The 26,339-nt window shown below is 36.6% G+C and overlaps 1 pseudogene; it reads left to right on the top strand.

Moving 5' to 3' along the window:
• Window positions 1-6,611: 6,611 nt before the first annotated feature.
• Window positions 6,612-6,705, top strand: LOC118990468 (uncharacterized; annotated as a pseudogene).
• Window positions 6,706-26,339: the final 19,634 nt, after the last annotated feature.

The raw sequence follows: 26,339 nt of genomic DNA, 5'->3' as shown, positions 1-26,339 counted from the left end.
TGTGTTCATGCCTTGCTCACTCCTGAAGTTACCATGAGAATACCTCTCCCTGGAAAACTGTCTCGGGTGCAGCCCGGACCCCAGAATGATCACACGTGGAGCAGAGCGGAGCCTGACCTGCAGTGTACACTGTAGCAGACTCAGACCCAACCCACATCAAAGAGCCCAGAGAGCAGACTGGAGCTTAGACAGCCAAGCCCACTCAGCCACGCCCTCACCGACCTAAAAACACACAAAAGGGAATAAATGGTTCTTATTTGCAGCCACAAGACCATGGAGTGATTTGATGAGTGGTATTATTGACTAATGCAGAAATTTCCCCCTAGATGTGGGGTGCTGCCGTAACAAATACTTGAATGCGTGGCATCATCTCTGGAATAAGGCAGCAGAGAGCAAAGAAACTTTGAGGGGAGTCTAGAAAAATGTAACGTAATGGCAAAATTTTGGTCAAATTGCCACCTGCTAGAATCTTAAAGAAAGAAAAGTGCCTGTTGATCTTCTCAGCATTGGAGGAGGAAGTTTGGATGAGAGCCAGAAAATTGCAAATGTATTGATTGTTACTAGCTGCATTTGGTAAAAGTCTTGCAATATTGAGATTAGTGCAACAAAGAACTTTCTGGTGAGAAGAAATGAATGACTGTTGTTTTCAGCCACTGAGCATTGGGGTAGTTTATGACACAGCATTATCCTGGCATTGATTGACCGATCTGTGACCTAAAATCTACATTAGTTTTAATCCAATATCACAACAGCCTTCTTTCCTCATTTGAAAATTGACAAATCTCAATGCTAGATGTTGTGAAAACTACTAACTAGAATTATTTAGCTTATAGAATTAGAGGTCTTTGTGGGTAAACTTTATTTTCAGATGAGGTAGTTTTAAATATCACAATGAAAAGATGGTTAATAATTTTTAAGTACCAGTAATTTTATAAATACAAACTGCTTTATATTACATACACTTTTAAATATGCTCTGACATCTTTACTATAAGACATATTTTAAATATTGAAGGGTTGATGGAAATTGAATAATTGAACAATTAAATTATGTTATACTTACTAGTTTCTCCTGTCAGAGAGAAAATAATAAAGATTCTTATATTTATTGTAATTGCTGGTGAATACACCCCTGACCAAATTAAGACATCCAGAGTTGAACTGAACCAATATGGCCAGTGTGATTAATTTGGTGTAAATCACTACTGGAGTCTTAATTCTATGAAAAGACCTCATAAATTTTAGCACAGTACGAGCCAACAAGGTTGCAGTGCCAGGGTTAATGTTTATGTCTATGTCCTGGCTCAATATATTCCTTCCAAATGAAGACCAACTAAAAGCCATCCAAATAGGAGATGGGCTGCCAGAGTAGATTTCTAATATTATAGCAACTTGTACACACTTCCTTCAGCTGGCTGACTGAGAAAAGTATCTACATGTGAGGCGAGTACCTGGCACACAACGGCACCATAAAATTGTCATAAAATAAGAATATAAGCATAATTATTATGTGGCAACAAGCTCACCATTTGACAGAAATAACACAAAGGCCACACTTTGATTTAATTAGGGAAATTTTGTGTACTCTCTCAGTCTATTTTTTCACCTCCTCTTCTATCCCTCCAGAAAGAAAAATAAAAGTGTGACATGGGTACTAACCAGAAGAGGAGAGGAAAACCCTCAATCCATGCAACATACTTCAAATTTCAGTTGTGTCAGACATTCCGAGTTTAACATAAAGGTATTAGTTTCTCGTTTTATATACTTAAACATATCCAGAGGAATACCTAGTAAACTTGACCCTCAGTGAACTTTCTGCTCTGAGTCATGAACTTCATAATGGGGACACCTGACCACAGGCCACACATTTATTTTTTTCTGTTGTAACTGAGAAATAAATAGTCTGTTTCCATTTCTTAACTTGCAATTTTATTCCCTCTGCCATACCAGACCTTTGGCCCCCCTTTCTCTTGAAATATAAACTATCCTAGTATTAAGGACTTTTACAATTTTCCTGCAGAAGAAGAGGTTTATTATTTTTACTTAGGTTTTGTTTTGTTTGCTGAAAAATGAGGTATGTGCAAACATATCATTTTAAGTCCGGTTTAATTTGTTGGGTGAAGATTATTACAAAGGTGGATGAAAAGTCAGGAGACGTTTACATACCAAAGACTAGGTATTAATCAGAATAAACTAAAAGGACTCTTGAAGTAGGATTTGTTTTTGCAGGATTCTATTTGTAATGCAAGTCCCTTGTTAATACCTTCCAGATCAATCAAATACTAAAGCCAAGGTTATTCACATCCATCAAATACAATGAGACCCATGGCATCACCGCCATGGAATTCCAGGTCTCCCAGTCCCTGGGAGTCCAAGGCTTCAGTGATAGTCTATTAGCATATTTCCCACAGACAGGGCAGCGGAATGAGCAAATACTTAACCCATGCCAAAACATCACACTACACCTCCTTTACTTGAGAATTGAACCTGTCAGCTCCTAAATTGTGTGCATTTTTAAGCAGTTAGCACAGTTTACTGTATGAAAACCAGCACATCACCCCTCATTCTTATAGCAAATTGCTTCATGAATGTTAAGTTAAAGGATAATGTTATACTTCCAACCTTAATTGGCAGGCAGGGATCATGTGTTTCATGTATATTTTATCACTGACCAAGAGGGAAGAGCAAACAAGAGGAGTGGGACCCACTGTTCACTGTTTAGGCGTGCGGTGATGGCTGTTTTCATTTTAAAAAGTAGATGGATTACAAAAGCTTGCACTCGGTCTTTGGAAGAATCTGATGTCATCCACCAAGCAAAACTGCTTAGGTTTCTATGGTCTCACACATCTGCAGTCCACAGCATTATTTCCATCAGCTGCTAATGCTGCTACTAAAATTAAGGCTGGGAACTCCACAGCTTAAGCAATTTAAGGGGGGTTGGAAATAATATTTGCTCATAGTCCCTGTATAAGGTTATAATTTTGGTTAAGTATAGTCTATCAAAGGATCTCATTGTGGGATTTATTTCTACATATTTAGCTGTAGAACTTGCGACCAAGTTCAAGGGGCATGACGCCTATTTGAGATTTCCCGATTCCACTTCACTGCGTTGGAATGGTCTGCCCCAGTTTGGCTCAGTGATGATGTTTCCTCTGGACTGGAGTTATAAAGAAAGCAATCCAAAATGCATAAACACAGTGCCCGAGCCATGCCATAGATCCACCACGCAGCAGGGCGTTCACACTAAGCCCTGCCCTGCTTCCTAACTGCTCAGCTGAAGTTCGTGCTCCCTTTCCAACTCTCCCTATTCATGTGCATTTGTGCCAAGGGGGTCCAGGCAGAGTGAAAAGCAACATATTGGAACATCATAGAATAACTTGAAATTTCTGAGGCCAAATTTTTCCCAGAATATTCTCTACAAAATGAAGAACCAGGGATTTTTATTTTACCTTAATTTTTGGTGCTGTAAAAGAAAAATCCCAGAACTAGCTATCAGGAAGCTTGAGTTTCAGTCTTGGCTCAGACATCAAGTAATTAGATAATTCAACCACTATTTATGTGTTCACTGTGTGCTCGTCACCTTGTCAGATGCCAGAATATATAAGAAATCCATAGTCCTTGCTCTTACAAAGTCCATAAATTAAATGGGGATTTCATGTTAGCAAGTAAAAACTTTACCAGCCTACAGAGACTATCAGCAAGGTGAAGGACTAAAGCAGCTGACTTTTTTTTAGATGTGATTATATGATTTGGTGTTAAAAAGCATATCTCACAAGTTAAATGTTTTTGAAAGGTACCATGGAGCAAGCACTGTGCATTGTACTTTGCATGCATGTTGCCCATTAAATTCCCACAAGAGATGTCATGTGACTGGCCCAAGGTCACATAGCCGGTGAGTACCAGACCCAAACTGAGACCCTAGGCTGTCTGCCTCCCAAGGCCATGTTCCTACAACTCAAAATAAGACTGAACTAATACTGTCCAACAGGGACGTGATTAAGATGGAATTATTATAGCCTACAAGAGAAAAAGTGATGACACCTTTTTAGGGTGAAACTGATGTGTTGAGGAAAAGATTGAGAGGAATCATTTCTAGTTCATATCTGTTTAGAGATTAAGTACAGAGATGTACTATTATGTCCCCCAATTTATAGTTTTCTTATTAAATAATAATCAAGAGAAGAACATTAACGGCGAGGCACTGGTTGGGAATCATATGCATTATTTGTGCGCATACATTTACTGCTGGCCGGCTGAGGTAGAACCCACTTAACAATCCACAGGGGCAACAGCATGGAGTCCTGGAAAGAACCTGGCCTGGGAGCTGACTCTCGCCAATGACTCTGCATGGCATTGGGGACTCATTTCCTTAAACTGGTATTCGGTGCCCATATCTGTACAATGAGGATGATGGACCTGGTTCAGCATTTTGTGACTGTTTCTAAAGGAATTAAGCTCCGTAATATAGTCTGACTTTGGAAGTACAAATCCCAATATCCACTAAATACATATATTGATTGACCTTTGGCCTATGTTTCCTGTTAGAAACACTTCTCCTTTTTCTAACCCAAACACACACACATCTTCTCTCCTCTTCCCTCCCCTCCACTCCCTCCTCCCTTTATCTCTCTCTCCATCTCTCCCTTCTACCTGCTCAAACCCTAGTCATTTTTCAGGTCTTCACTTTGTTCGGCAAGTTTTCACTGATTCCCAGTCTAGGTTAGGTGTTTTCCTAGTGATCTCTATAAAAATAACTCTCTACTTTCTTTGTCCCTGAGTTGTTGTGAGAATTAGATTCCATAATACATGGACGGTGCTTGGAATCATGCTTGGCACATGAAGGTGCTCAATGACTGTTAGCTAACATCATTATTATTGTCATCCTCATGATTTCTAAACTTATGATGCTCTTTGTTTTATTAGTCTCCCTGATTATCTGTGTCATCAATTACCTTTGGGAGGGCAGGGACCATAACAATAGATCTGTGGTTGCAACATCAGCACCTCAGCCTGTGAATGACAAGAGTAGGTAAATATGTCTTAATTAATTCATGTTAAATAATACATAGCAATTTACATAAGGAAAATTTTATTTCTACAACAAAGCAAGTCAAGCCTTTAAGCACTTATGTTCTAGTGAAAAAGACTGAAACATGCAATTTAAAATAACTTGATACGTTGAGCACTGTAATAAAGGTGAGAACTTAGGTTTATGGAGACATAGAAGAAGAAGTAATGGATCCTGCCTGGGGAATGAAGCACACACAACACTCCAGGGAAGCCTGGTAGCACCGGTGTGATTTAAACTGGCAGATACATGAGAGAAGGGTCATTTCACACAGGAAAAAAGGGTGCTGTAAATAACACTAGATAGGAAACTGCATAACAGGTTTGTGTCACTGATGTATTGGATAGATCCTTGACAGGGGACACTGGTGGTAAGGAAAAGGTTTATTAGAGAGTAAAAAGAGACGAGAATGAAAATGTACGTTCAGACTTTTAAATGTCTTAAATGCCATGCTGTTATACAGTTGTACGGAACTTTCAAAAAGCTTTCCCTCACCTCTCAGTCACCGCTCAATACTGTGCAGCCTGGATCTTGTCACTTATTGAAAAGCCAGGTAAGCATTCATCCAGACTATTAAAATGCACTTTTTAAAAATATGTATTTTATTGATTATACCATTACAGTTGTTCTATTCCCCCCTTCATTCTCCTCCACCCTGCACACACCCTCCCCCAGCATTCCCCCCTTTAGTTTGTGACCACGTGTCTCAAGTTCATTAGATTCTATATTTCCCATACTATTCTTGCCCTCCCCCTATCTATTTTCTACCTACTGTCTATGCTATTTTCTGTGCCTTCTCCCCTCTTCTCCTCCTCCCACTCCCCTGTTGCTAACCCTCCATGTGTTCTTCATTTCTATGGTTCCACTCCTGATCTAGCTGTCCTCTTGGTTTGCTTTTGTTTTAGGTGTGGTTGTTGATAACTGTGTGTTTTCTGTCCTTTCACTGTTCATATGTTTCATCTTCCTTTTCTTATATAAGTTCCTTTAACATTTCATGTAATAAGGGTTTGGTGATGATGAACACCTTGAATTTGATCTTATCCGAGAAGCACTTTATCTGTCCTTCCATTCTAAATGAAAGCTTTGCTGGATAAAGCAATCTTGGATGTAGGTCTTTGAATTTCATGACTTGCAATACTTCTTTCCAGCCCCTTCTTGCCTGTAAGGTCTCTTTTGAGAAATCTGCTGACAGTCTGATGGGAACTCCTTTGTAGGTGACTGTCCCCTTATCTCTTGCTGCTTCTAGGATTTTCTCCTTCATTTTATATTCAACTTTCCCTTTGACATTTCCTCTTCTCCATGCTCCTTCTCCACTTCTGAAACACCGGTAAATTCAGGTCATCGTGTCCATTCTCTCTGCTGCTTCCTAAGCTGAGGTCATTACAACACTACCCACCTGATGGCCTGTGTACAGTGAAGCATTCACATGGCTGCCAGTCACTGCTGAAATACTGATCATGGATATGATCCATTAAGCTTCTACTCTTAGTTTTCCATTTAATATGACAGTACCACTGTTTATCTTACTTTTAAAATAATATTATGTGTACATATACTAAAATTGAAATGATACATAGAAGATTAGCATGACTTTTGTTCGAGTATAACACCCAAATTGGTGAAGCATTAAAATAATATTAATATTTTGTGAGAAGAAAGTATTATAGCAATGTTCCCTATGCTAAAAAATCTCCATTTTCCATTTACAGCACTCTAGTTCCTGAGACCTACATTACTGAGGTCATAATCTGTGACTAAATCATCACAAATGTGCTAAAATCAACCTTCTACAAAAAACACTTTAAAAGTTAAAGTGAACAATATTTTATATTTCAAATATTCTCCCCAATATAGTTTGCTATAAAAAACATTCCTAGTCTCCAGGTTATAAATCAATATTTATTTAATCTTTTTATGCAATCATTTCATTATTACAGAGAGCTTTTTTTCTCTCCATAGAGAAGTTGGAAATTCACTTTTTGATGATAAGATCCAAAGTAAATATCACTGATCTTACTAGAGATTACAAAATTGTGATTATCTATTTCTATTATTTCATGACTATCCATCACTAAGAATTCTTACAGGGTATTCCCTGATTGGGCAGGGCTGGTTGTCTTTAAATTCAGTTCATAATAGAAAAACAGAATAAATTTTTATTTTTACTTTTGTCTTTTAAATAATGTAGTTAATGAGTTGAATTTTGTCTTGTTTTGTCCATTCTCTCTCTCTCTGTGTCCTATGTTATGAACTTAAGGGTTTTTACATAGTGAATGTGTTATAATAAATTGTATTCATTATTCTCTTTACCATCTTTGGTAAAATTTAAAATGTTTCAAATTTTACCCTCTTTGGCTGTAGAGATTCTCCTCATTTTGGCTTCTGTGGTCTTTCAACATAAAGCACATTCTCTGCACTTTGGTCAGTGCCGAATCTCAGATTTATTATAAATATCCTGTCTTAGATTAAGAAACAGTCATTCTTCAGGTGCATTTATGGAAATGTAATAACTAATATAGACCATAATCAAGGTAACAAATACATATCCATGGCTATTAAGTTATTGTTTTTCAGCAGACAAAACTAGAATATAAGGTTGTTGGGTGTTTTTTTAAATCAAATCATAAGATATTTCCCACTCAAACTGAATCAAAAAATTTTAAAAAATACATCCAGTCATTCCATGTCAGTGTATGCAAAACTTCTTCATTCCTTTTGACATCTATGTATTATTCTCAACTTAATTTTAAAGAACACTAAATCACAGGTACCATAGTTTCTATTTTTTCATTCTCAAGTGCCAATACAATTTGGGGCACTCTGATATGACACATAGTATAATTTAAAAAATATTATAGTAAAGGGGCCTATAATAATATTTCACTGTCATTTACATGAACCTTACAACCAGAATATTTGCAAAGACTTCCTCCTCCCAAATACAACCGAACTCCCAACGGCCTTCTTAAATCTACCTCACGTAGCACATGAGAAGAAGCTATCTTCTTTGGGAAAATCCAAGGGCAGGAGTGTCTTTCCTCTAACTCACACCATCTGTCCTGAGAGTTTTTCCCAGAGGTTGGTTAGCTTTCCTACACACCTTACACTCTTCTAGACTTTAGACTTTTCAATCAGAGATATATGAAGAAAAAAATGAGAGCATTGAGAGCATCGAGTCTCTACGCTATAATTCAGAGCCATATCAGATAGTACAAAGTACTATAATTACCGTTTTTAATCAGGAAAAAAGGTAATTTCTCCTAGTCTCTTAACTCTAGTTCTTTGTCCTATTACATCATTTACAAACATAAATTTTAAGCAAAACTATATGATTTCATTATAAGCTGTTAAATAACAAAAATTCAACCACATAAATTTTAAAGATCTTAATGGTTTCATTGAATGACTCATATCTCAGCTGCATAAGGAAGAGGTGCCGTGAAAGTTTTTATGGGCAAAAAAAGGAGGAACAAGAAAGTTATTAGCAAAAGAAAAGAAAGGATTATTTCAGTCAAGGGCACCTTTCTTTGGAGGCTGTGTTGTAGGGGTCTTGTCAGGCAGATTACTTCTCTAGCGTTGATCAGAAAATTCCAGACTGATTGGTTCTAGGTCAAATCCCTGGGAGACATTGAAACTGCAATTAAGTCTTGCTTTGTTGTCCTAGGGGCCACCGGCTTCATTTAGGGCCTGTTGTTTCTTTCTTTTTATTTTTATAACCAAAGATGAATGGAGCACTGGCTGGTGTAGCTCAGTGTATTGAGCGCGGGCCTTCGAACCAGATGATCGTGGTTTGATTCCCAGTCAGGGCACATGCCTGGGTTGCAGGCCAGTTCCCAGCAGGGGACATACCAGAAGCAACCAAACATTGATATTTCTCTCCCTCTCTCCTTCCCTTCCCCTCTAAAAGATAAATAAATAAAATCTTTTTAAAAAGATGAATGGAAAAGGTATTAGTGTTACTCATGTTTGTTTCCATTGTCAAAATGCTGCCACACCTTATTTTGCATGACATTGATGAACAGAAGTCTTTATTGGCAGATAATTTGGAGTTGACCATATTTTACTATTTTTTATATAATTTTACTATTATTCATACGCTAGAAATCTGCTCTACTATGGGACATCCCCAAGTATTTAATTTACTATGATTTTTTTAAGATCAAAGAAGGACTAGAGTGAGAATTGAAGAGCAGTTTTTGAATGTCTGCTCATAGTTTTCCATAATCTTGTTAATGGGAAAACATTGATCTAAACTTCTTTCCTGTGTCCATGTTTCTTTACTAGCTCTTCTGCACAGAGGACAGAGGAGATCATGGGATTTGCCAGGCAAGGAGACGTTTAGTGGGCCAGTTCTTCATGGCAAGACTTATTGGGGGCTTAAATATAAGGTTCCTGAGGCTCACTGCTGCTTTACCAACCGCTGGCTTCCATGGGGCCTCATCAACCTCTTTGCTGTCTGTGCAGTTTCCTTTGCCTGAGACTAAGGGGATACAGGACAGGATTGGTTAGAGTAGATGGCCAGATAGCAGCCTAGAAAACCTATGGGATGGAGTAGAAAACTTAAGCATTTCTCCAAAGCAGACATCTTAGGACTGGTATTAATAATGAATTCAGTACTTTGGGTCCCATTTGTCATATTCCTTCTGTCTTTAAAACTCAGCAGAGAGAAGTAAGTACATTCAGACAGCCCATCTGAGCACCAACAGTTGACACTGAAATGCGCTAATGCCACTCTCTATGTTTTTTTGTGTCAATGAGACACCTTCCTTCATTCCCACCATCACCATAGGTGATCCATTAACATCTTTTTAGACTCTTAGAGATACACAGAGCCAAATAAATTAACAACACAGACTCTGGACCTAGGTTGGCTAAGTTCAGAATCCCTAACCTACAGTTTACCAAACTGTGTGATATTGAGCATCAGTTTACTTCTCTGTGCCTTGGTTACCTTGTCTGTATCATAGCAATAATAACAATATAATATCCATAGCATAATAATATGATATGAAATACTACAGTATTATAATTTTATAACTACCAGTGACACAGGCACAAAGCAAGTGAGAGGGGATTCCTTAACAAGCAAGGAATATTTTATTGTATGTACTTTCTAAAAAAAATCCACAAAAACAGGACCCACGAACAGGATCAAAGGGCAGCATTTTCTAGCTCTCTGAGATCCACAGGGCACCATGTCTTATAGAAAGAGAGCTAGTGCAGGGACAAAATATACCAATCAACACTGCTCTGCTCCCCCAGTCAAAAAAGGCTATAGAGAAAAACACTTTACATGGTATTCTAATGTAAATTTGTTGCACAATTAAACTTCAATTTACTCAAGGAGCTATTGTGTAATAAACTGCAGGAAATGGAGTAGGCATTCAGTAATCTGCTCACAATTATAATAATCTCAATACTATGCACTAGAACTTAAAGAATGTATATATTCTTTACACACATACAAATTTCATATATATCATATACAAAAACCTGCCTGGCTTATGAATTGGAAATTCTGGTTTAGTGTTGTTGTTATATTGTTTTTATAAGCTTTCTAATTTATTCCATGGTATTGAAAGTTGCAAGAAGGCAGGTGGTGCCACATCAAAGATATAATTTAAAAAATTTTAAAGCTAAAATATATATCATTTAAAAAATACTGTTACATGATAAATATATTATAAGAATAATTTATTACATAAAATAAATAATATAAAACCCTATACTATATACACACATATGTAAATGTGAATATTTGATAATAGTATAATAATGCAACATAATAAGTGAATAAATCAAACAAAAATACTTTGTGAATAAGACCAAACAACTAAATGGAAAATAAAATACCTATTCTTACCTGTGATAGTTTAAGTACGAATGTATTTAAATAGAGGAAGTAAAGCTTTGGAGGCTTTGTGCAAAGCTATAATTGCGTAACACAAAAGAAAATGTTCCCAGTTTTGAGATTAATGCATGCGTATTTTTATTAAGATATACATAGAGAAAGAAAGGTAGACATACATTGTAATTCAGATTTGCCTACTTACAGATGGCAACATTCTGTGCAATAATAATGCTCTCAAAACCATTTGCAAATTTGTCCAGCTACACTCTGCCTTTAATGATGAAGTTTCCACAGTGGCAGATGGGAGAGTGAGCAGTGAAGGATGCTGCCGACCCACCAGGGTTATGTCTGTCACTAAAGAGATCTGGCTCCAGAGGCCCAAGTCTGTTGAGGTCACGCTGGCTATTGCTCTGTTGGAATAACTTGATTGATCACATTTTGTGGTTATTCCATAAATGATGACCTTATAGATGGGGTCCTGGCAGATTCATTCTGTTGTAGGAAAGTAACATAGAGAAAAAGAGTCTCTGCAGTCTATCTACATATTATAGAAACAAAGGGGCAACTTATGAAACAAAAATACACATTCACTGATTTTGCTCGAATCTCTTTGTGTCTGAGTGCTTAGGTCGCTTATACAAACATCACCATAATACTTTTAATATTCATGTCAGATTTAGGAGGAGAAAATAGCAAAATGACAATAAAATACATTATTTGATGAATAATAATATTTTAAATCCAGCCGAGATAGTTCTAATGAAAGCATATAAAGGTAATGAGACCCAGTTATTCCCTAGGCACTAAAATAGTCAGATAGTGCATGTGAGACGAAAGAAATAAGTAAACTCCAGTGCCTAAGTGAACCCTTGGTATACTTTGAAGAAAATCATATAACATTCCACGGGAAGTTTAACATAATACCACTTACAAAGTATACTGTATTGAAATGTCAAGCTCCACTTGTAGTGTGATGTTTTTGGACTTATTTATTTATAGTGAGTGAGTGTGTGTATCTTTCAGGGTTGAACTTACTCTCAGAATATGCCGTAGGCACTAGAAGGAACAAAGTTCATCCCACTCTCCTTATTTGTCGAAGAGTAATATGGAAAAATCACACAAAAATGTTCATTCTCTCATGTCACTTACTAAAATAAGAAACATAGCTCTTGTGAATAAAGCTGCTCACTTATAGCAATAATGATAATATTACTATAATTGCTGTATTTAGAAACTCGGAAGTGCTTCCCATACTTTACCTTTCTTCAGCTTATGTGGCAACTAAGAGACTCATTTACAGATGACAGAACCAGACCAGTGATGTGCTGAACCAGTAAGAGCTACCTGTTACATTTTCAGGAAGGTTGTGAGCTATTTATTGTTAAACATAACCATTATTGAAACTTAAATTATACAAGCTTCCATTTCATAAATTATATTTTTAAATGGTGATAAATACTCAAAGCTTGCCACACCCTAATTATTTTATTACATTATACTATTATCTATATTCTTGAGGGATTTTTATATCTATTGTTTATGAATATATATTTGTATAATACTATGAGCGATTTGCTACTGTGCACTTCTTGGCAACTCTGTTGAATGATGCTATGCTATGCTGCTCACTTGAAATCAGTCACAGTGGAAATTTATAGCATTGAAATTGATGAATGCTATAAATCAGGACTCTCTTTTCCCAAGAGTCAATGGGTAAACAGTTATTAGGCTACTACTCTGCCAGCCACCTTCCTGATTTTGAGGCACACAGTCCAGTAAGCCATGCTGTCTGCTTGTGAGTGGTCTGAAGCGTGGGTTTTTAATATGGTCTCTCCTGACTTCAGGAAAGACATATGGGTGTGGGTGTGCATGTTGTCTGCAGAGACAGCCCCTGGCTTCTGTTAGGTTCTCGGAGACTCCATAAACTAAAGAAACGTTTTTAAAAGTGATAAAAGGTATTTCTAGAGGGAAAAATTTGATATTTTCTGCAAGCATCACTCCCCTCTGAAATAAAGAGATCAAGCAGATACAGATATACTTAGGAATTTTGCTCCTCCTAATGTGTTCCAGAAAATGTCCTTTATGTAGATATTTTCTCCAATAAAACTTTCTTCTTGCCTTGTTGTTTTTTCTTTAAAAAGGTTCTAAGATTTGGGAGGGAGAAAACCTCTTAATAAAATGAAAGACAATAAAATATGCAGGAATAAATTTAACTACGGAAATAAAACCTCTATATACCAAAACTATTAGACAGTGATTAAAGAAATTGAAGAAAATGCAAATAAATGGGAAAATATCTTGTGTTCATGGATCTGAAGAATTATTGTTAAAATGTCCATACTACACAAAACCATCTATAGATTCAATGCAATCCCATAAAAATTCCAATGGCATTTATACAGAAATATAGTATATAATCCTATAATTATTATGAAACTACAAAGGACCCCAAGCAGGCACAACAATCTTGACAAAGAACAAAGCATGAGGAATCACACTTCCTAATTTCAAACTATATTACAGAACACTAATAATTAAAACAGCATGGTACTGGCATAAAACAGGCACCTAGAGCAATGGAAGAGAATTGAGAACCCAGAAGTAAACATAAATAAATATTCAGCTAATATTTCACAAGGAATCTGAGAGTAGTCAATGGGTAAAGAATAGGTCCTAATAAATTTTGCTTGGGAAACTGGATATCCTCATGAAAAAGAATGAAATTGAACCTCTAGTACCACTCCCAAAAATTAACTCAAAAGGGATTAAGGACTTAAATATAAGACCTGACTTAAAAGTATAAAACTCCTAGAGGAAAACATAGGGAGAAAACTCTTTAATATCAGTGTTGGCAATAATTTTTTGGACAGGAAACCAAAAGCACAAGCAACAAAAGCAAAAATACAATTGGGACTATATCAAACTATAGCCAGAAACCATTAACAAAACAAAAAGGCAGGCTACTGAGTAGGAGAAAATAGTTGCATTTATATATTTGATAGGGGATTAATGTTCAACTATAGAAGAAACACAAATAACTCAATAGCAAAATAATGAAAAATCCAATGAACAAATGGGCAGATCTGAAGAGACATTTTTCCAAAGAAGACATCCAAATGCCCCACAAGTATATGAAAGGGTGCTCAATATTAGAGATCATCGGGGAAAAGCAAATTGAAACAACCGTTAAGACATCACCTCACACCTGTTATAATGGTTATTGTCATAAAAACAAGAGATAACAAATACTGGTGAGTACGGGCAGTAGAGGGAACCCTGGTGCCCTGTAGGTGGGAGTGTAAGTTGGTACAGACACTATGCAAAACATTATGGAGGTTCATCAAAAAATTAAAAATAGATTACCATATGATCCAGAAATCTCACTTCTAGGTATAACTGAAGGAAATGAAATCACTGTTTCAAAAAGACATCTGCACTCTCACATTCACTGCAACATTTTCCCAAATACCCAAGACTTGGAAAGAATTTAAGTGTCTATTGATGGGTGAATGGGTATAGAAAATGGGGTGTACATATACACAAAGGAATGTTAGTTATAAAAGAGAAGAAAATCCTCCATTTGAGACAACATAAATGGACATTGAAGGCATTATGAAATGTGTAATAAGTCAGGTGGAGAAAGACAAATACTGTGTACGATCTCACATACATGGAATCCAAAAAACGGAAAACCCGCAGAAGCACTAGAACAGTGATGGCCAAGGACAGAAAGGGGTGGAGAATGGGGAAATGTTGGTCAAAAGGCTCAAACTTTGAGTTGTCGGATGAATATGTTCCGGAGATACAACGCACAGCATAGCGACTACAGTTAATAATGATGTACTGTGTACTTGCATGCTGCTGTGAGAGTGGAGTTTTAATATTCTCACCTTAACGACAACAACGAAGTGGTAATTGTGTGAAGGAAAGATTATGTTAACTAGCCTTTTCATAGTAAAGCATTTTCACAATATACATGTGCATCCAATAAAATAATATTTGCACATATTTATTCCAAAATATTATTTATTTTAACTGAAATTTAAATTTAACTAGGTATCTTACATTTTAATGTGGCAACTCTAGTCCTAAAACCTTTTTACCTCCTACTTTCATCTTCCGTTTCTTCTCATTAAGAAATGTATGGGATTATTGGGCCACAGTCTGGTTTTTATAACAAATATGTAAACAACAGTTAGTTATATCTGGCTTCAATTCTAGTTCCAATTTGTCCAAATTATGACGTTGGGGAAATATTTAAGTTCTCCAGATCTTCATTTCGTGTTTGTAAAATAGGATTGTTAATAGGAGTAAATGAGATAATGTGTAACAATTACTGCAGTGTCCTCCAGTTGGTAAGCCCATAACACACACTAGCTCTGCTGAGGATTACATCGCCGTCACGTTTGCGTCATCACAGAGTCGGAGCACTCTGGATTACTACTGACCTCGTTTCTCCCTCCATTTCTCAGCATATGTGCATCCCTTTTCTCACTTCATCTACTTTACTCTGGCATGAATCATCAAACTAATAAAACGAGCTGTATATATCACCACCATCAGGAGAACCCCAAAGCTTCACTCGATTTTATTTCCTGGTTTTATGTTTTTCCAGCTTTATTGAAATATAACTGACATACAGCATGTATAACTTTAAGGTGTCCAACATGATATGATATACTTATATATTGTGAAATGACACTGCAGAAAGCTTAGTTAACACCTCCGCACCCCACTTAATTACCATTACTTTTTTTGTGATGAGAGCATTTAAGGTACAGCGATTTTCAAGTGTCTAACACAGCATTAAGTACAGTCAGCATAGTACATTCAATCCTATAACACAAGATAGTGATTTATTTATTTACTCATATCAGTAGTAACAACTCCTATTCAAGTATAGTCTTTCACAGAACTCCAATGTGCAGATGGGAAAATGTGAAGGTCCTGGAGCCCTGACCAGGCTCAGCCTCATCCCCTAAAACTTCAGGTCACCAAAGCATGGGTTGAGCATCACAGATCTAAGGCATTTTTGTTTGGTGCCACCTGGATGAAGTTAGCCCATTCTTCATCCACTTCTCTATCTATGGAAATAACTCACATACAGAAGGAAAACCACAGAATAGGAAATCAAGGTACTACACTCTGGTTGTAACAATGTGTGAATGCAACCAAGTTCTTTTATGATTCTAGAGCTCCTTTTCATTATTCATTAAAAATTTCTAATATATACTTCAGTAATTTGTTCATCAAAGATTGTCAACTTCTATTTTAACTCTAATACTCTAGGAATCAGGGCCTACATATCCGGAGATCGTTGTGGTCACAAATGTTATTTTGCCCCCAACATCCCCTCAAAGTATTCTATTTGATGTGCTTATTACATACTGCCCTCTGCTTCGTAAAGAATAACATTTTTAATGACATGTAGTTTGACTTCTAGGAATTTAACTTTGTATGATTAATATATTTGCTAACACTTTCAAAACTCAGTCCAGTGATTGTTATTTTTAGGCACATGAAATTTGTTAATACATACACACACTAACACAAAGCTCCTTGAAGACAAAAGTCAAAGGTTACGTTATATTAATAATTGCATATATAATAGAACCTAACAAAACTGTCTTATATTAATTGATAAATGTTCTTTTTAACTGAATAGAATTAACTGTATGTATGTGATACATATTCATATATATTTTTATCTATATTATATTTATATACAATCCTCATATATCCTTGGACCTTCAAACACTGTACTGTCAAAAACACTTATAAAGTAAATAGTAGGCATAGTGGTTAAAAGAATATAATTTAGTAAAAGAAAGATTTTGATTCAGATTCCTTCTTTGTCATTTTGAACCTGTGTGACCTTGGATACATTATTTGACCTTCACAAATTTCAGTTTTCTCAACTTCAAAATGAGGAAAATAAAACAATACCTTTATTGTGCTGTTGTTGTGAAGTTTAAAGATAAAGCATATAAGCCCTGGCTGGTGTAGCTCAGTGGATTAAGCTTGGGCCTGCGAACCAGATGGGCCTGCGAACCAGATGATCATGGCTCAATTTCCAGTCAGGGCACATACCTGGGTTGCAGGCCAGTTTNACAAAACTGTCTTATATTAATTGATAAATGTTCTTTTTAACTGAATAGAATTAACTGTATGTATGTGATACATATTCATATATATTTTTATCTATATTATATTTATATACAATCCTCATATATCCTTGGACCTTCAAACACTGTACTGTCAAAAACACTTATAAAGTAAATAGTAGGCATAGTGGTTAAAAGAATATAATTTAGTAAAAGAAAGATTTTGATTCAGATTCCTTCTTTGTCATTTTGAACCTGCGTGACCTTGGATACATTATTTGACCTTTACAAATTTCAGTTTTCTCAACTTCAAAATGAGGAAAATAAAACAATACCTTTATTGTGCTGTTGTTGTGAGGTTTAAAGATAAAGCATATAAGCCCTGGCTGGTGTAGCTCAGTGGATTAAGCGTGGGCCTGCGAACCAGATGGGCCTGCGAACCAGATGATCATGGCTCAATTCCCAGTCAGGGCACATGCCTGGGTTGCAGGCCATTTTCCAGCACGGGGCGCATGAGAGGCAACTATACATTGATATTTCTCTCCCGCTCTCCTTCCCTTCCTCTCTAAAAAAGATAAATCATAAAATAAATTTTAAAAAAGATAAAGCATATAATTTTCTTAACATAGTACTTTGTACAAAATAAATATCCAGTAAATATTATCTGATGTTATAATTAATAATAAAAACGTCAATAGTGTCATTATTATTTTAAAAGAATGAATTTTAAGAGTCACCAAATAATTCTTCTTGAAAGGGAAGTAAAAAAAATTCACTTATGCCCAAAGACTACTGATATGTAATTTGCATATAATGCTGAATTCCTAAAATATCTCATTAAATTCTCACAATCAACTGGTGAAGTAGCTGTTATATCCATTTACACAGAAATTATGGAACTTAAAAATCATACAGTTGGCAACTCAGTTTCAATATTCAAACACAAGTCTGTACCAAACCACAATATGTCAAGTTCTATACTAAGTGCATAATTTGATGTTTATTATGTGACTAAAGAATATAATACTGCTAATGAACTATATAAAAGTAGAGGCAATAATCTCAAGTATTATTTCATGAATTTATGTGAACGTGAAGCAAAAAACAGGAAGGAAAAGTAACCTTAGGAAGATATGTAAAGATGAGCAGAATACTAGTATAAATTCTTTCAACATTTTAATTAAAAACATAGTTCCTCTTTCCAAACTCCTACAAATTAAAAGTATTTAGAAACTTCCTAACTCCCTCAAATTGATGAGGAAGTATCTAACATGTACAAGACAACTCTGAATATTTTGGCAAGCCTCAATAATGGATTTTTTTGTAGTTCTCCCTAGGTTTAGGACCTGTATCTAGAAATGAAAAAATGATAAAAATATAAAACTTTTTCATTTTTTATTATGAGGTCCAATTACCCAAAGATAATAGATGAATCATTGATAATGGGATTGCCATTCCAACCACCCATGGTTGTATGAATAATCTTATGGGAATTATGAGGTTATATTTCAAAAAAAATCTAAATCTCTTTACTTAGTTATACAAAGAAGAGCTCATCTTAAAAATAAAAATGAGGCCTTAGAGTGAAGAATTGGAATTAAAAATTAAAATATTCAAAGACATAACATTTAAAAATTAATAATGCACAGTAACATCTCTCATGAGATTCATATGGGAGTCATATGAATACTTCTCCACTATGTGATATCGATTTGTCTTCATTTGTTTAACAAATGTTTATTGAGTACCAACAAAATGCCTGGCATAGTTATAGGTGCTGCACTACACTAAAGAACAAAATAGGCAAAGTTCCTGCTCTTGCGGAACTTAAATTTTAGTGGGAGATAGACCATTGAGTCAATCAACGGATAACATGCAACATGGTACTACGAGCCAAAAGGAAAAATGAAGCTGGGTAAAGGGCTAGAGATTGATGAATTTTGGAGGAGGAGTATCAATATTTTACAATATGTGGACTGAAAAGGCCTTTCTGATGAGAAGACATTTAAGCAGTGAGAAATAAGAAGAAAGAAGGCGCTTTCTTGAAAGAAGTGAGAGAGGGGGCGTCTGATATCAGGGTGAAGAGCATGGAAAGTAGAGGAAAAAGCAGATACAAAGACTCTGAGACAAGAGTGAGGCCGGCGTGTCCAAACCACAGCAGGAAGGCCAAAGCGGTTGAAACAGAGCGTATGAGAAAATTAGAAAATATAATATAAATGTATAATAAAGTAATATAGAAAATGCAATGTAAAGTAGGGTTTCTAAGACACCCTACTTTAAAACATCTAATCATCTATTGGTTTCTTTATGAAATCAAAGGATTCATCCGAAAGCTGAAGATGTTTCAGATTGTCATTCTCACCAAGCTTTGTCTCTGTCACTGTTGTGTCTGTCATGGAGACACCTGAAGCAGTGAGGACAGGCTGGCTAGCCAGAGTCACTATCTGACACTTGGGTAGCAAGCCATTACACTTGCATTTTAGTTACATTGCTGCACTTTAAATATTTTTACAATTTTAGACAATAATCCTGAATGATTATACACTTTGCAAACAAAACCTTATGTTTCAATTATCTGTGGCACAAAAAGTACAATGTTATCAAGAAAAAAAATATCTTGAGAAGTTTTAAAACAGCACATGTAAGTTGATATCTGAGGTAGTTTATAGAGCCCATTCACAGAGTTTGAGAGACATATACCAAATGATCACTGCTTATTTCACTCAAGGGCCAACTGTTCCTATGACATAGAACTTTGAGTAAAACATTATTTCAATGGGCCATCTATGGACTGATGTGTCTTCCTCATGCATGAGAAAGATAGTTGCTTTTATAAGTTAAGAAATTCATGAATCACAAACTCACCAATATCTTAACATCCCTCGTTTTAGTCACCACCATGCTTGATGATTAAAGCATTAGAATCTTTCAAAAAACAATATGTATGGCTCTCTCGTTATTGAGAAAAATGAAGATTCTGGAAAGAATGGAACTTTGCAATGTTCTCTGGTGAATATTTGTTTTCTTCAACAGTTTCCTTATCAGAATGTGTGTGCATACATTTTACTCATAAATAAAGCATTGTTTTAACTACCAAAATAGTGTACATTTTTTAAAATGCTGATTGTACTTCAGGACAGGGAAAAACACTTGGCAGTCCTGGGGTCAACTTATTACAATCAAAGTGCCTTTTTGACCATGAGGTGACTGCTTGTCTGTTCAGTCTGACCACCTGCCTTATGAGAGAATGAAAGGCATCAGCAGAAAACAGATCAGATGGCAAAATTTGGGGAAAAGCCAGTTTGCAGAATGTGAGATCCTGCTGAATATATTATCAAAAGGTCCCATATTGAACTTTTTTGAGCACATTCCGGAGATGGCGATGATTATTAACTGCTGCCGCTTGGGTCAAATGCAAGCTCTGGTTGTTATGTCGGTGAGATTGTGTAAACCTCTTTCTTAGTTTAGTGGACATCCTCACTTGAGTTTATTCAGAAATTCCAAAGAAGTTCAGACCTAGAAATTCAGAATGTGGTAAGGAAGATTTTGCTACAGGTATTCATAAAGTACTTGAAATCCATTATGCCAGTCAACTCCAGCCCCACCCCTCAGCTTCCCTCAATGCCAATTTTTATGTGGCCTCATAAAATAAGGACCTGACTTAAAGTCATATTCCACAGAACAACATTTTCAGGGCCTTAGGGAACTAAGCTGGACATAAGAGTTTTTCTTAGATGAAACTATTAGATTATTTCTGGAAAAGGTAAAGAACTTAGTTTCCAATTAGTTTAAATAAAGTTGAAGGAAGGGGGATTTTTTTGACATTCATTAGGAATCTAAATGTACCAAGGAGGGTTGTAAAATACATTTTATTGAAGCTCATTTCGACTGGAAGCAGAGGAACATCTGTAACTACTCTGAGGGGGACTCTGGAAGAACTTTTTATGAGTAAGCTGGGATTGTTGCTTTTAATTATTCGAGTGTATAGATTATTCAGTAACGTGTGTAAAGAGCTACTTAGTTACCACCTCCAGGCCACGTTATTGAAATACAAGAGGATATTGTTACAGTTCCCTTTGCTTGTACTCTATAATTTAAAAATGTAATCTTGAAAGTAACTGAAGCAAGTGCAAGCGTGATTTGTTCTGGAATTCCTTGGTGGATTTAATTTTCTGTATATCATTTTGCAAGACCTGGTAGTAGCTAAATTATTTTGTTTTATATCGGATTTCAAAGGCATAATATATTTCTTTCTTAAGAACTACTCATATGTAATCTTATTTTGGAATTCTGTTTTTTTTATTTATTTATTTAATTATTGTTTAAGTACAGTTTTCTGTCTTCTACTGCCATCCCAGCCCACCCCCCCACCCCCACCCCCCCAGTGCTCCCCACCTCCCTCTCATTTCCACCCCTCTTAGTTTTTGTTCATGGGTCCTTTATACCTGTTCCTGTGAATCCTTCCCCTTTTCCCCTGAAATTCCCTCCCCTCTCCGCTCTGGTCCCTGTCAGTCTGTTCTCTATTTCAGTGTCTTTGGTTACATTTTGCTTGCTTGTTTGTTTTGTTGTTCTTCTGTAGGGGTTTCCAAAGTTAAAGGATGACTAGCCTATCTTCTTCCTGCAAAACTTAATTCCTGAAGCACTTAAACTAAAATCTCATTAGGCATTTTGTTTCTGAAGAAGCGAACATCCTATGATTCCAACATTAAAACATAGAATGTCTTCAGCCTCTAAGCTATTCCACTGCAGAGGGGTGAATGATCAAGGCATATTCCTTAATACCTCCTCTACGTTTGGTTGGAAGATGTGGCTAGGCCACAACTTATTAGTCTTCATTCAATAGAGAACACATTTAATGAATGAAAGGTCATTGTATTTTACCCTTTTCCACAATCAAACATGTAAAGGCAGCATACATAATGACATTCACATCTTTTAACTGCATTTCAAACACAGTTTATTTTATTTTCTAGGATGTATCTTAATGAGAGACCCATTCTGGAATAGCTGCTAAATAGAAAAGCATTGGCATTTGCAAAAAGGGTTATTAGGATAAAAAGATCCTCATGCCAAAATACAAGGTTTTTTTTCATAACCTAGATATAAATAATAAGCAGGAACCAAACATGTCTCAAGTCACAAGTCCACCCAAGGCACTGCTAAAATCGCATTAGTATTGTGCAAGGAAAGCTATATCTTGGTATAGCTTTTTATTTTTACCCCACTTAACTTGAGAATAACTTGACTTTCATGGAAATTCACTAAACTATCTCTCTCGGGCCACTCTGTTTAGTGCCAGACTTAGGAAAGATAAATTTTTAGAAGGACACGCTTTAAATTGGTTGCTGGGGCATGGCAGCTTTTATTGTGGATGCCTACGTGCTCCTCCGAAAGACGCTTCTGGACTCCCTGGGAAGAAAGCATATGACTGCATTTCAGTAGTTCAGTTTTTACATTAAAATATGGCCAGTGAGGGGTTCCAATCTGTCAGGGAAAAGTGGCCATGCGGCCAGAGTTATCATTTTACTTTGGGGGTCTTGTGTTTGCCAAGTGGTCAGCCAGCTGCCCAGGCTTTTAAAATGAGGAAACTGAAAAATCTGAGAGGTAAATTGTACTGAGCATTTCATATTCATTAACCCTAAAGGATTTTTACTAAAATTAAAAGATAGAGGATTGTTGCTTTGAAATTCAGAGTTTTAATAAATATCCCCTTTAACTGCATGTAAACAGGTAAGAAATCCAATCTCAAACAACTATGAACATTGTTTCATAGTGCGAAAGACATGGGCATGTGGGCTGAGGGGCCTGGTTTCCAGAATGCTGCTGCTCTTCAGTAGCTGTTTAAATCTCTCTCTCTGAGCCTCAGTTCTGTTGTCTGTAAAATGGGAATAATAATACTTCACTTGAAAAACTGTGTAATTATCTGTGGTAATGAATGTTAGCTACCGTTTTGTAATATATACATCAAATCATTATGTTGTACACCTAAAAGTAACACAATGTTATCTGTCAATCATATCTCAGTAAAAAACTATGAAAGAAAATGTATTTTGATATGCAGTAATATACTTAAAGCACTTGGTAGATACAAAACAATAAAATTACAAGAAACTTTAAACACTTAAAGGAATAATGGTTAGAGACTGTGATATGAAATTAGATGCCTAATTACTTATTAGTATATACCAAAATGGGTCATAATTTCAGAATAGGTGTAAAGTATTAATGCAGAACTTTGATAGAAACAACTATCCAAGCGTGTCTTTTCATCTGAGTGAGAAGGTTAGAAGTTAAGCCTTAGGAGCAATGGCTCCAAACCTGAGACTTTCTTGAGAATAAGGTTAAATTTGTCTTGCCTACTTTCTTGGGATGACACGGGGGAAGCTGCAGGGGGAAGTGCCAGCCAGGCACGTTTGCATAAGATAAATAATCAGTTGTGAGCTCAGTGTGCGACTCGTTAAAATCCAGACATTGGAACGGCTCCCGAAACGCATTGCCACCACCACCACTACCAATCTCTTTTGCATCTCATTGGCATTTGAGGACGTTAATTGACTCATTATTGCAATTCATATTCAGGAAAGGAAGTTGATTAAGGAAGGCAGATGCAGAATCTCCAGACACATTCATAGCTGTGTTGTTTGTCCCAGCAGTTTACTTGAGTTATTAGAATACTTAGGAAGCTAGAGCCAAAGGGACAGGGAACGTGTCCCACTAAGTGCAACCCTCACAGAATAGATTTTTAGTAAAAACAACATGATTTTTGAATAATGTTATTCCACCTTAAGGTCTAAATAGCAAAGTTATTTTCTCTCTGCTCTTTTAAACTAATTACAGCCACTCCATTTAATTTTAATTGTTCTTCTGAAAAATTGGTTTCTAAAATTTGTGTTGTCTCAAGAAATATTTTTTAAAAGTCAATAAAAAGTCTAACCCTGGCCAGGTTGTTTGGACTGTTGCCCCCCACACACCAAAATGTTGAGCGTTAGATTCCTGGTCAGGGCACCTACCAGGTGACTACCACGGATGCAGCCTCTGTGGCTGAAGCGAGTATGAGAGGCAATGGACCAATTTTTCGCTCTGATATCACTGTTTCTCTCCTCTGTTGTTCTCCCATTGCCTTCAGCTTTCATGTTTTCCTGTTCCTAGAGAAAATTCATGCTTCATACCAGTTAGTTCCAACCGATTTCACAGTATTTTCTCCAGTTCCCACGTTAAAAATCCCACAATGATACTTTCTGAAAAACATGATTTGCTAGAACTATCTAAAGCTTCATATTAAGATATACCTGATGTCAGCCCTGTGTTAAAAGTGTTATGCCAAAGCAAGTCCGAAGAATAATTATGTCAATTATGACAGCTCCAACCCATCAGTAAGGGCTTCCTGGAACACTGGGTTAAGAGGGAAAATGCCACAGTCATCTTCAATGTCAATAACACTGGGGGAGGAAGGGGCAACACACCTGCAGAGTATTTTACCACCTTGGCCCAATGGCAATTTGAATCAAACTATGTTGGGATCATATTAAGAGATTTCCAGAGTTAGTCGTGTGATGGTCAGTTGTTTTAAACCCAAGGTCAGGCGTGAGGGGTCAAGCGTCCCTTGAAATGAGGAATGTAACCTTTGGCTAGGAAAGGTTATACTCTGGCATGCAATGCTCAAGGCGGCAGCTGATGCTTTCACCAAACCCCGAGGTAGACAGCTGAAGTAGTCAATTCTTAATTGCATGTTTGCAAACACTTTTGACCTATGTCTCAGTGGGTTTGGGGGTGTTTTTTTTTGCATTAACCAGCTGACTTTTATTGCAAAGGGAAATAATGGGAAATTTAATTCAAATGAAAAGTAGGCAATTGTTTTGAATTTGTAAAATGAATTTCTCTCTAGGGGGTCTATGGAGCTAATGGGAGTGGGTGTTAGAAATAAAAATTCCCACACATCAACATAAACAGAGATAACTAAACATGACCGATTATAACAACAGAGAGAACTCTCTAGAGGGCTTCATGCACATGGTCACATCCAAATGTTATTTTGTTTAAGTTTTCCTAGCAGTGAACATCTCTGTAGCCTCTTTTATCTTCAAATGAGTTGTTTTCCTGATACTAGATCATTCCCTCCAGAGCCAGAGTTGCCTCCAGTTTAGGTGACTTACTCAAGGTCACTGAACATGATGGGCAAAGTAGAGGATATTTCAAAGTTCCAGACTGCTGCTTGCCCACTGAACCTCACAGAGGAAAATGTGCAAAACCTGCAGGTCGATTTATCTACATATTTCCTTTGGCCAAAATTGAGCATTTATAAAGTGAGACTTGCACTCATGTCATGGTCCCTTCACTTCAAAGCCATTAAAAAGAATTTTATCCAACCCTAGGCAATTTGTGTTTTAAAATTATTCTGGGAGTATATAACTCGACAGAGAAAAACTTGTAGATTCCATAGGGCAACATGCACCAAGAGTGAGAACTATAAAAGGTAACAGGTATTCTACATATTTGTATAAAAGTGAGTCGCAGAAACTGTCCGTGTTGTCCTAAACTGTTGTATACTTACATCTTTTATCAGAGATTTCATACCACCATTCTGTGTGATAGTGCAGATCCATTTGCTTTCCTGAATCCTTGCCCTGACTCCTTTGTCCCCTGCATCAGAAGCACCATATCTACAACCTGTTTGCCTGCAACAATCAGCAGCCATTTAGGAAAACAGAAGCCATTATAGATATCTTAAGTGAAGAAATTTAATTCAGGGTTACATAAGCTATGAAAGGGAAGTCAAACAGGAGTTAGTGAGACAAACCAAAAATCAGCAACAACAGAAAATGCCACTCGTGGAGCTGAGAAACAAAAGAAGGAGGCCTTATTTCAAGAAGCCAGCACCCAGGGCCATCCAGTGGGAGCTGGAATCGCGTGAAGAGTTGCCCAGTGGAGCAGGGAGCACAGAGAGCACCATCCAGTGGCGGCTGGCACCACAGGGACCAATCACCTCCGGAATGTTTGATTTGGCTTTCCCAGCCTCCACGCTTGTGTCAGGGTTTTGCTTTGTCAGAGAACAGAGTCTGAAGGATAGTTTTCTGAAAGGTAGAGAAGGGAAGGAGGAAGGTGAATCTGAGAACAAATGAGCTGATCAGCTGATCTCCTCAGTTACTGAATAATGCTGCCTAACACAAAGTTCTGTATTGCAAAATATTAACTTCCTTCCCACATAGAGAAATTCATCCTAATTTTTAAGTTTACCTATTCCCATCCAAAATTCATTGGTAGGACTCTTTATGAGCAGAAATTAGACCAGCCCATTGTTGGGAGGGGGCCGTATCTAG

This window comes from Sturnira hondurensis, unplaced genomic scaffold (genome assembly GCF_014824575.4).
Source record: "Sturnira hondurensis isolate 20B ecotype Veracruz unplaced genomic scaffold, ASM1482457v3 Scaffold0007036, whole genome shotgun sequence".
NCBI lineage: Eukaryota > Metazoa > Chordata > Mammalia > Chiroptera > Phyllostomidae > Sturnira > Sturnira hondurensis.
Note: the sequence above shows the minus strand (reverse complement) of the source record. Positions and strands in the feature narration are given on the sequence as shown.